Consider the following 12,423-nt stretch of genomic DNA (forward strand, 5'->3'; position numbering starts at 1 on the left):
TGGAATTAAGCTGCAGATGGGGAAAAATCTGTATTTTGGTTCAGAGCCCTGGGGTCTTCCTTGAAAGAAGAACCCTGTCTCGGTTTCTGCCTCTCTCTGAGTCCTTTTGGAGGTTGGGGATGCTGAGGTCTTGGTGCTTGGCCCCCTCTAGCCCTGAGTACTTCCCCTCCTGCAGGGCAACCTGGCCCAGTGCCCAGGTCCCAGCTCCAGCGACCATTTCCCCCTACTTTGCTCCTAGCAAAGGCCTGAAGGCCTAGCGGTTCCTGCAGAACCGCTGTCTCCCTCTTTTGGATAAAGCAGAGAGGAAATGACCTGTGTGGAGGGAATCAGGGGCTGCATCTGCACGGAGGAGCTGAGGCAAGTAGGGCAGTTGCGGTCTGTCAATGTAAAGGACATTTGCCATCCAGGAGGTTGGGCTGTTATTATTAATTTTTAAATTCGTCAATACAAACTTCAGGGAAATTTGTCTTCTTACTTGGAGGAACCTCACAAGACCTCCCATCTTATATTCCAGGGAGAATTGCTGCGTATTACACGAACACATAGGTGAGACTGCCATTCTGACCTGCAGGCCTCGATGCCCTGTGCAGGGGCACCAGGGCACTGGCAAAGCCCTTTCCATACAAAGAGCAAGCGTGTTATGTCTACAACCCAATGGCACCAGTTCCAAGTACAATTTCTACTTGGTTCTATGAGCTGAGTACATGTTCCCCCCAGCACAGAAATCCCACAAACTCCCATGAATGCTATAGGGAAAAGCAGGGGCTAGCCAGGTGTGATTGATCATACGTTTAATCCCAGCAGTTTAGAAGGCCAAGGCAGGGCAGATCACTTGAGTCCAGGAATTGGAGACCAACCTGGGCAACATGGCGAAACTTCAACTCTTAAAAAAACAAAACAACAACAACAACAACAACAAAACAAGAACAGAAATTAGCCAGCTGCGATGGCTCGTGCCTGTGCTACTCCAGAGGCTGAGGTGGGAGGATCGCTTGAACCAAGATCCCACCAGATACAGTGAGACTCTGTCTCAGGGAAAAATACAAACAAAAAAAAGAGGCTCTGTAAGAGGTGACTCCGGGGACAATGGAAAAACACTAAGGTTTTCAAGTGGTGTTAAAAGCCAGTAGGCCTTGGGGACCATTGAGCAATCTACAAAGCAGGGAAGCCTAGATCCCTGAGCTCTGCCCGCCAAGTACCACCACAGCTAACATGAGAGACCTCCCCCACAGAGACTGAAATTTGCCTCCTGAGGAAACAAGTGACTACAGACATCTGTCCCAGGACAGTAAACAAGAAAATAAGGTCTCACAAAAACAAAAACAGCTGACCACACCATACAATCACTGAGACCGGACCTGCGACTATAGATGAAAAAAACAAATGCTATTATTCATACCATGAAAGACCAGGGGAAAGCACGAACGCAGTCCCCTACTACTGTTGCAGGAATCAGGAGAACAAAGAGACCAACGGGTGGAACAGAAGGATTTTATTGAGCGCACTCGGGCCTAGCGTGAGCCCCGAAGAAAGACAGGGGGCTTGACTTTTATACACACTTCTGAAAGGGGGTTGGCTAGTTTGAATGGTGCAGCAGGAATTTGATGGTGCGAAACTCGCGGGGCAGGCAAGAGGGCTTACAGAAGCAGAAAGAAGGCAGTTAATCAAACTGTGACAGGTCTTGCAACGCAAGCACAGCTGGTAACCTTGCAGCTGCACTGAATGGAAATCAGGAACTTACAAAACTTGAATAATGACAAGTGGCAAGGGGGAAAGACAAGGCAGTAAAGACATTTGTTGTTTTTCCTCTTATACTTGCTGGGGGCGGACCGTGTTGACAAAGTCGCTGGAAATCACTGTCAGAGATGTAGCTTTTCGGATAGTATTGTCCAGGATCTGCTAGGCTCTATCCACTGCAGGCCTTGGTGGGGGGCGGAGGGGGGGCGCCTGCCAAGTACAGGAAAACTTGTCTTTTCGTTGTAACTTCTGCTTCGTTACTACAAATTACGCAGCTGAGCTTCCCAGGTTAGAGGAAATGACAGAACAGCATACTTGGAATGAAATAGTTGAGTCGGGTTTAGAAGTCACTTCAGTAACCATAATATCTACCCTACCACATAAATAAGACTCCATGTATCTCCGCCCCGCCGCAGCTCCATACGCCTCACCCTTTAAACGCACAGTCACTTGTCCCAGCACCACTCCAGCCAATCCCCAACCACCCCGAGCCCTCCTAGCCCTAACACACAGCTGGGACTCTCATGTCCAGCCAGTGGTCCTGGACTTGCTCCTACAGCGCGGGAAATCCTTCGTGGCGAAGCAGCAGCCCCTGCGCTGCCTCATCTACACAGAAACGCCCTATCGGTGATGTCACCGACAGTGCCTTTCCCAGTCTCCTTCTGCTCTTCCGCCCCACCCCCCGCCACTCAGCCTACCAACCCGCTGGGGGAGCCGACGGAGGAAGTGACGTCTGCTGTCCCACCTCTCACTCCCGCCCTTGTCCTTTCCGGAGGTGCGCCCAGACCCCGCATCTAGTATCCCCCAAAGAAGCGACTACTTAACCTGTGTCCTGCGGAGGACCCTTCTGGCGGCCAGCTGGAAGCTGTGCGCCGGTCTTCAAACAGTGGCTTTTAATTCGCAGACTAGAACGTTTAGGATTACAAAGAAAACCGTTTCCTTTCAAAGCTGTTTATCTTTGTGAAGTAGCAGTTTGCTTAAAATTGGAAGCCTTTCACTATCAGAGAGAAATCATATCTATGAAACTAGAGAGGCTGCTCAGATGACTGCAAACCAGCCATCCTTGCTGGTTTTACCAGTAGTAGTGTTATAAAGAATGTTGTCCAATTTCATGAGTCTCGTAGGTTTGTTTTTTTGTTTTTCAAATACGGTATTGTACAAAAAGGAAGCAGAATGTGGTTGCTGTCTCAATGTAATGCCTCTCTGGGCCTGAGAATTTGGAAAGGCTCACATTCCTCATAAAAGTTCTCTTCTTTCCTCATTCTCCCTTTAGATAAAAAGTCTTTTTTTTTTTTTTTTTTTGAGACGGAGTCTCCCTCTGTCGGCGGGATCTCGGCTCACTGCAAGCTCCGCCTCCTGGGTTCACACCATTCTCCTGCCTCAGCCTCCCGAGTAGCTGGGACTACAGGCGCCCGCCACCACGCCTGGCTAATTTTTTGTATTTTTAGTAGAGGCGGGGTTTAACTGTGTTAGCCAGGATGGTCTCGATCTCCTGACCTCATGATCCGCCCGCCTCTGCCTCCCAAAGTGCTGGGATTACAGGCGTGAGCCACCGCGCCCGGCCAGATAAAAAGTCTTTCTTGAAAGCATTGTCGATCAAAAGCTGTATCTCTCCTTGCCAGAAAGGCTCATTCCCAGATAGTCCTGTCCCACACTGGGGGCAGGGGAGGAAAGGAGCCCTCTCACTAAGGAATTTTTAACAGTGCCCAGAAGCTGAATTGGCATCACAGAATTGGGGCGGGGGGAGACAGAGAGATCTCGGCCAATTCTATAGTTGCTGTCACTTGTTGAATCATCTCTAGTCTTCAGAGTACCATGAATTTCGTTTCTCAAAAGAAGTAAAACAATGAGAAATACATAACATTAATAATTTGACTAGTGGAGATATAATGCACACAAGAATGATAATCACAAAGAGAATCTATATCCCGAAACAGTAAGGGAACCTATTCCATTAGGCAGCCAACTGAAAACATCAGGGAAAACATCAAATACCATTTCTTCTTTAGTGATTTCTTGTAGCCAAGTGGCTTCTTTTCTAATTTTTTTTCTAGAGAAGGTTCTACTGCATGGGAAACATTTATGTATATGCAACAAGAGGTATTTGCCACCACACATACATCTCCCTGCTCAGCTAAATATATCATCTAAAGTGATGTGATTACCTAGTACAACCTTAGCCAGTGAATAAATAGCTTTTTATTGAGCTGCAAAAGAGGCCGCAGTTTCGTCAGCAATGTTTTTCTTTCTTTTTTCTTTTTCTTTCAGAGACAGCGTCTGTCTCTGTGGCCCAGGCTGGAGTGCAGTGGTGCCATCATAGCTCACTGCAGCCTCCAACTCCTGGGCTTAAGTGATCCTCCTGCCTCAGCCCCCGAGTCACTGGGATTACAGGCCAGAGCCACCATGCCTGGTTTTCATCAGCAGTGTTTCCTGAGGTTACAGAAAGATTTGTAATTCTGGAAAGAAACACTCCCTTGAAGCAAAAGTGCTCTCCCCCCAAAAATGCAAGGAGCTATCTTCTTGATAGCCGGGCAGATAATTCTCAGGTTTTGCCCCACTGAATCTCTATCTAAAATAGAGCAGTGGTCATGCCTAGTGAAAAGTTAGAGGGAACTCGCCCAATGTTGGGTTTCTTCAGATATATGTGTGTGTGTGTATATATATATATATTTATATATTTATATATATTTATATATATATTTATATATATTTATATATTTATATGTTTATATATATTTATATATATTTATATGTTTATATATATTTATATATATATTTACATATATGTGTGTGTGTGTATATATATATATATATATCTCCAAATATCTTAAAGACACTGCCCTGCATCATTCCATGCCATTAGACATTTATAGGACCATGCATGGTGATCTCCTCCACACAAAAATAAATGCTGGTGCAGAACAGGTAAGTGTACTATAAATTGAGTACATCAGCTTTTGGGCATTTTAAACCATTGGTCAGACATGTTGGAGCAAGAGGGCAGGTTGATAGCAAGAGGGAGTGTTTCTCTTTCAGTTTTCCAATAGCAAAGTGATGTTTGCCACTGTCATTTCAGAGTGAGGTGACAAATTGTTGTTGTTGTTTGGTTTTGTGGGGTTTTTTGTTTGTTTTTGAGACAAGGTCTCACTGTCCCCCAGGATGGAGTGCAGTGGCACGATCAGGGTTACTTCTGCCTTGACCTCATGAATTCAAGCAAACCTCCTTACTAATCCTCCCGAGTAGCTGGGACTATAGGCACGTGACACCACACCCTGGGGTGTGAACTGGGATTTTATATTTTCAGTTGGCTCCCTAATGGAATAGGTTCCCTTACTATTCTGGAATACAGATTGTCTTCATGGTTGCCATTCTCGTGTGCATTATATTTCTACTAACCTGCTAAATTTTTTTTCTTTTTTCTTTTCTTTTCTTTCTTTTTTTTTTTTTTTTTTTTTGAGACAGAGCCTCACTCTGTTGCCCAGGCTGTATTGCATGCAGTGGCAGGATCTCAGCTCACTGCAATCTCTGCCTCCTGGGTTCAAGCGATTCTCCTGCCTCAGCCTCCTGAGTAGTTGGGATTACAGCCTTACTGACATACACCACCACGCTGGGCATTTTTTTTTTTTTTTTTTTTTTTTTTTTTTGGTATTTTTAGTACAGACGGGGTTTCGCAATGTTGGTCAGGCTGGTCTCGAATTCCTGACCTCAGTTGATCAGAAGTAGGTGAGGTCAGAAAACGCACCCTGGGAGAGCCTGGCAAAATGCCCAGAACGGCCATCGCTAGGCCTGGGGTTTTCTTCTGTACTGAAATACTACTATTCATGTAGTGCGGGGACAAAACCAATTAGATACTTCTGGGAGTTAAAAAGAGATTCACTGACCCCTGCATTGCTCCTGGGCTATAAATTCCCACTTCCCCATGCTGTATTCAGAGTTAAGCCCATCTCTCTCCCCAGCTCCAAGACTGTGTTGCAGTGGTTCCTATATCTATGGTGATGGTCCTGAATAAAGTCTTCTTTACTGTGCATTTGAAGTATCACTGAATAATTTTTTCTTTAACAATTATGGTGTTGAAACTCAAATAGGACAGATTCATCACTGGATCCTGGGCCTCTCACTCAGGACCCTAAATGCATGCCTTTGAAGTCTTTGTTGTCATTTCTGACTGATTAGGGATCCATTGGTGAATCAGATTCCTGAGCCATTGCTCCAGACAAAAGCCCGTTGATGGCTAAGGACAGATTTTGAATCTTAAGGGATGAATATCCTCTCTGAAGCTGGGGTAGAGCCCCAGGCTTCTTTTGAAAGGAATCCTCTGGGCAGGAAGGTCTTCGTGTGGGCTCCTTGTTCTGAGTGGTCTATTCTCTGAGTCCCTAGACTAGAAGTCTCTTCTTTCTGGCTCTCTTTTTCTGAGTGAGGGGTTATTCCCTGATTCCCTGGGCTACAAATTGTTCTTCCTGGCTCTCTATAAAACCACTCTGCTCTTTCTCTTCTCTCTATTGGATCCTGCTTCTCCCATGGGAGCTCTGTCACCTGAAACCCCTCTTCTCAAGTCTCTGCTGACTATTTCTCTGTCCACTCTTGCCAGACCCGTTTCTTTTCTGCTGAACTTCAGGACCCCTATCCTACCCTCCTTTGAGGGGGCTCTCAAGGGACTCAGAGGCCCCTCAAAAACAAGCACCTGGGGCTGATAATAGGAGAAAAAAGAAACTATTTGGAAACTGATAAAGTAAAAAAAAAAAAAAAACTTAAAAAACCTCCTCCACAAATATTGGTAAAAAGCTTTAGCCTTTGTTATGTAGGTCAACTCAACTTATCCCTTTTTCACCAGAAACACAATTTGGATAACAATATAAAGCGGAGATAAACCAGTGAGTTTGTATTTTTGTATTAGTCTGTTTTACTGCCTCATGGTTAAAAACTTTTTTTTTTTTTTTTTTTTTTGAGACAGAGTCTCACTTCATTGCTCAGGCTGGAGTGCAGCGGGGCAATCTCGGCTCACTGCAACCTCCACCTCCTGGGTTCAAGTGCTCCTTGTGCCTCAGCCGGGCGCCACCATGCCCCACGCCCAGCTAATTTTTGTATTTTTAGTAGAGACGGGGTTATGCCATGTTGGCCAGGCTGGTCTTGAACTCCTGACCTCAGGTGATCCACCCGCCTCAGCCTCCCAAAGTGCTGGGATTACAGGCATGAGCCACTGCACCTGGCCTGGTTAAAATTTTTTAAATGAAAAGTCATAAGATCTGGTTACATCAGTCTATATGTTTGTGTATGTGTACATGTGTGTATCTATGTTATTATGTTATGTATATGTGATATTTTTCTACCTCCAACGTTATTACCAAACTAAAATACCCAAATTGGCTAGGGATAAATGAGCACTCAAACAAATAAGAATGTATAAAATTTTCAGAAAAGTAGAAACTGACCCAATTTTTTTTAAGTTCACATAATCTGGGATATTCCTTAGTAAATAAAAACTAGTTTAAAAAATATTGGTAAAATAAAAATAGAAACATTTTCAGAATTGTCAGCATACACTTATTTTACCTGGCTTTGCTGATTAGACAAGTTTGTGTTGTTACTGTTAGATGTTTAAGGCCATAAAACCATAAATTCAACCTAAGAGTAGAATATGTAGTAAAAGTAAATTGCTTAATTGTCTGGTGTATGTCTGTTGCAAAAGTAAATAAGAAAAGATGTCTAGAAGGATTGTGAAAATCTTATCTTGTATGGTCTAAGCTGACTGAGATTGGATAGATTTATTTATAAGGTTTTATTAAAACTTAGTTTTAGTAATACATTGATTCAAAAGTAGAATTTGATCTTCTCCATTAAAATGGTAAAGTTTTCTTGGAATGTTGGTCTGAGAATGTAAAGGGTATTTTTTTCCTTTTAAGTAATTGGCCTCAGAAACAGAGACTCTGTTTCATCAAGATAATTTCTTGAGTTTCATGTTGTTTTATTAGGTTTTTGGTTACTTAAGAAAAGTGAGTCTTCTCAATATTAAAGGAGCTAAGTTCTTGTTCACAACTATGTAATCTGAATTTGCCTTTAAAATCTTTTAATGGAGCTTTTATTAAATAGATAACTATGGTCATATTTGTTTTAAATGTTTTAAACTTTTTGACATTTTTGACAATCTTCCCAAAATCACATTCTAAGTTAAGTCTTTTTGACCTCAAATTAACTTAGGATTCTCCATATTGGACCCTCAGAAAGCCACAAAGAATATTTTTTTTTGTATGAAAGAGAGATTAAACCAATTAGATTTATTTAATATGCTAAATTATATGTGTAGCATTCAAATAAAAAGTGATGCTAAGCCATCTTTAAGTTATGTTTATGGATATATTATTGGGATAAGTGTACAAAAGTTGTATGAGATTCCTAGAAATCTAGTATGTTATCAGTCATAATTTTGGTTATTATGTTAAAATGCTGTATGCCATGCTAACCAAATTTTCTTATAAATTGCATCATTGTAATGAACTCTCATTAGATTTTTTAACCATGGACATTTTAAGTCCTTGTCATCTGTAGACAGTTATTGTTTTAATTTAATTGTTCTCTAAAAGCATTTGAAATTAGCTACAGTCCAAAATGACTTCTTCTTCAAGGAGATTTATGGAAAATACTCTTATGAGTATTCTGGAATACAGGTTTCTGAACAACTTTAACGTCATACCATTGGACTGGTAAGAATTTCCAGAACTCTAATAAAACTGATGGGTTCATGTAACTACTAACCCAAGATCAAGCAAAACAAGATTTAATTACATGGTACTGAATGAGCTGATGAGAATAATTTTTAAAATGACTTTTTGTTTGAAACATTGCTAGTTCTTTAAATGTTTTGTTTTCCAGATTTCAGAAAACTTTCTTTTAAGCTATCTCTAGCTTACACCAATTCAGTAAAGAATACTTTTGTGCAAAATGGAAACATTTACTTTTTCTCCCTAACTTATCCCTCCAGAATTTGGAAACTATTTGTGCATATTCTTATTTTTATGGCAATGTATTTATTTGCATAAGTTTAATAAGAATCTGTTGTCTCTGTAACAGGACAAACTGGAAACACAGGTTATATCACCAAGGCTTTGACTGAAACATCATGTTTTCAGATATGACCAGAAGGCTTTAGGGGACCAAGGTTGGCTTTATGGAACCAATAAAGTACCATCTTGGAAAAACTGGCTCTTGGGTTCCCAGACTTACAGGTAAGTAAAGAATGTCACTGCTTGGTGGGTCTGGAAACCTTGGGATATTTTAGGGACCTCAAGAAGAGAGAAATTTATCTAAATCTATAAATGTAACAGGTGCAGACTAATGACAAGTTTTGGGCTTGTATCCCAGCCTCAAGTGGCTTTTAAAAGTTTAATCTGACTGGAGACAGTGGCTCACGCCTGTAATCCCAGCACTTTGGGAGGCCAAGTCAGGTGGATGATGAGGTCAGGAGTTCAAGACCAGCCTGACCAATATGGTGAAAGCCCTGTCTCTACTAAAAATACAAAAAATGAGCCAGGCATAGTGGCACACACCTATAATCCCAGCTACTCGGGAGGCTGAGCAGAAGAATCGCTTGAACCCAGGAGGCGGAGGTTGCAGTGAGCCAAGATCGCACCACTGCACTCCAGCCTGAGAGACAGAGGGAGACTCTGTCTAAAAAAACAAAAACAAAAAGTTTAATCTCAGATTTCTTATCTGACAAACGCAACCTTTAAAAGAGCCTAAATGGTCAATCACTACTCTTAACTGCACTTCTGTACATAACCAGTACAAGTTTAATGAGATTAAACTTATTTAGCAAACAAATCAATCTGACTTTGATTATCTTTGACAGAAATGAGAGTGAATATAGAGAGAAAAGTTATGTTTCGGGAGAAAACTGCAGTGCACCCAATATTAGATTCTAGCTGTTTTTTTTTTTTCTGAGGTTTTATTATCTGCCTGCAATCTGCAATAGATCCTCAATTTTTCTAGTTTACTACAATATTTAGCTACAACACTCCAAATTAATATTTCATTTTTTTCCTTCTATTCTGGCTTGGAATCACTAAAATTATAAACTTTTCATTTCTTGAAGTCCTTCAAACTGAAACTGGATGACTTGACATAAGCTTCAGAAAAATTACCACAACAGCTTGTGTGTGGCCCATCTTTATGGCATTCAAACTGCAAACTAATCCAATGCTTCTTCTCACTCCAGCTGAAGATACTACAAGCCCAGCATCTAGAAATCATATTGATCAGTTGCCCTCTGGGCTCAGAAACTGTCTTTATAGTTCGTTCCAACTATTAATCTTTTTTAATTTTATTTTTATAGAAACTAAACTTCCCACATTAAAGGCCTGATAGCTCACACTATCCAGGAAATATCCTCTGCTACCAAGTCCCAACAGATGATTCAACTGGTCCTTAATGAATAAAAGGTGATCAAACAAGAAAAGAGACTTATATTGTTTGAAGGAAAGATGAGTGTCTCTTCTTTCCTTAAACAAGAAGTAGTACTAACAAAGATTCCTTGCTTGGCCAAACTTTAGTCAGATGTCTATCTTCCTTGCAAAATCCAACTTTTTTTTTTTTATGTGGTACAATGTGATGTTTTGTTCTTTTTTTTAATTTATTATTATTATACTTTAAGTTTTAGGGTACATGTGCACAATGTGCAGGTTAGTTACATATGTATACATGTGCCATGCTGGTGCGCTGCACCCACTAACTCGTCATCTAGCATTAGGTATATCTCCCAGTGATATCCCTCCCCCCTCCCCCCAACCCACAACAGTCCCCAGAGTGTGATGTTCCCCTTCCTGTGTCCATGTGTTCTCATTGTTCAATTCCCACCTATAAGTGAGAATATGCGGTGTTTGGTTTTTTGTTCTTGTGATAGTTTACTGAGAATGATGATTTCCAATTTCATCTATGTCCCTACAAAGGACATGAACTCATCATTTTTTATGGCTGCATAGTATTCCATGGTGTATATGTGCCACATTTTCTTAATCCAGTCTATCATTGTTGGACATTCGGGTTGGTTCCAAGTCTTTGCTATTGTGAATAGTGCCGCAATAAACATACGTGTGCATGTGTCTTTATAGCAGCATGATTTATAGTCCTTTGGGTACATACCCAGTAATGGGATGGCTGGGTCAAATGGTATTTCTAGTTCTAGATAGAATGTTTCCTCTTATAACTCATAGTGAATATGACTGGACAATGAAACTATTTTGTAATTTCTTTCCTGAAAGATAAAGGCGTTAGAACATAGAATCTTTCATTGATTCTACAGAATCTTAAGACTCCTTCAGAGATGGCAGTCATTCCTACCGTGCTGAACATCATGTTGTCACGGTCAGAATCAGAACTAAATAGATTAAGGGTCTGAAACAGTTTGGCACTCTTGGGCACTTATTCTGATAAGAAAGCTGATGAGACAGGGTAATGAAAAGAGGCTGCAAGAAATGACCATTCATGCATTCAGCCAACATTTAGGCCACCCTCCTGTATTCCAGGCACTGTACGTGGCACTGAGAATGCAAAGCAAAACGAGTCATGGTCTACTGGCGGGAGCCTTCTCAGCGGAGAAAAGATCAACAAGAAAAGTGCCTGCTGGAGACCTCTCCTAGGGCATAAACCAATATAGAGGTGGGGCAGCTACGTCAGCCTGAGGTGTCCTTAGGCAGAACAGAAAGTGAGAATCAGAGCAGTATCTCATTTCTGAACACCTGGATTGTAGCTTTCCCTGGACTGACTGTCAAAGGAGGTGGTTTTAAAAAGCAAGCCAAACAGGTTTCCATCCTTTAGGAAGACCCTGGAACGTGCCAGTTGATTCTGACAATTTCTCATGGACAGAAATACCTAGGAAGGGAGAACTGGTGAGTCCTTTCAAGAGGAGGAAGTCCCTCAAAAGGGGCTGTGTTTCGCAAACGGCGCCCCAAAAGGGCTGAAATACTTCGATCTGGAGGAAAAAGACTCAGGCACTGAGGGAAGGGGAGGGTGCACATCTGGAGTAATTTCAAGGCTTTTTCCGTGTTATCTGATGTGGCAACAAGTAAAGATTTGTTCGTTTTATTATTTTTTTAATTTTTAAAGATTTTCTTTTCCCCCCTTTTCCCCCTCCCGGCCACTCCGGTTTGTGTTTGCCGCAAGACTCATAATTCCTTTAGAAAGTGGAGTCGAATTCATAAAAGTGATGGGGGGAGAGCGCGGAGAGGGAAGGCTGGGAGCCCCAGGGAGTCTTCACTACCTACACTGCCGCTCAGCTCCCGGCGCGAGTGGAGGTCGGGGTGGGGAGACGCGACTCCTGCCCGGGATGGCTGACACTCTGCGAGCCCCGGCGGCCCGCGGCCGGGCCGGGTGACTAGGCGGAGGGCGCGGAGGGTCCGCGGCGGGCGGGTGGCGCTGCAGCAGCCTGGGCACGGCTGCCGCCGCCCGCGGGCGAGAGTGTGCACGGGTGTGGAAGGCCGGAGTGCGGGCCGTGAGGGGTGTGCGCGCTTGAGCCGGAGCGGGGCTCGCCCCTCGTCGGCTCCCGCCGCCCAGCCGGTGATCGCTCTCCGGCCGTCCCCGGCACCCTCGGCCCCCCACGGCGGTTGGTCCGGGCGGGGGAAGGAGAAAGTGAGACTCGGGGTCATCACCAATCCATCGCCAGAAGGGGAGGAAATTGGAATCCAGCAGCGGCGAGCA

At 42.9% G+C, this 12,423-nt stretch overlaps 1 protein-coding gene across 2 annotated transcripts in view; it reads left to right on the forward strand.

Moving 5' to 3' along the window:
* Nucleotides 1-12,423, forward strand: part of LOC129144306 (uncharacterized) — an 85,359-nt gene that overhangs the window by 20,085 nt on the left and 52,851 nt on the right. The window contains exon 3 of one of the 2 annotated variants that reach the window (XM_063797805.1): nt 8,803-8,957. The gene's annotated coding sequence lies outside the window, so the exon portion shown is untranslated. Of the gene's footprint in view, nt 1-8,802; nt 8,958-11,583; nt 11,616-12,423 lie in introns of those variants that run through there. The other variant, XM_054686185.2, reaches the window with a different exon arrangement.

The sequence above is a fragment of the Pan troglodytes genome, chromosome 1, assembly GCF_028858775.2.
Source record: "Pan troglodytes isolate AG18354 chromosome 1, NHGRI_mPanTro3-v2.0_pri, whole genome shotgun sequence".
NCBI lineage: Eukaryota > Metazoa > Chordata > Mammalia > Primates > Hominidae > Pan > Pan troglodytes.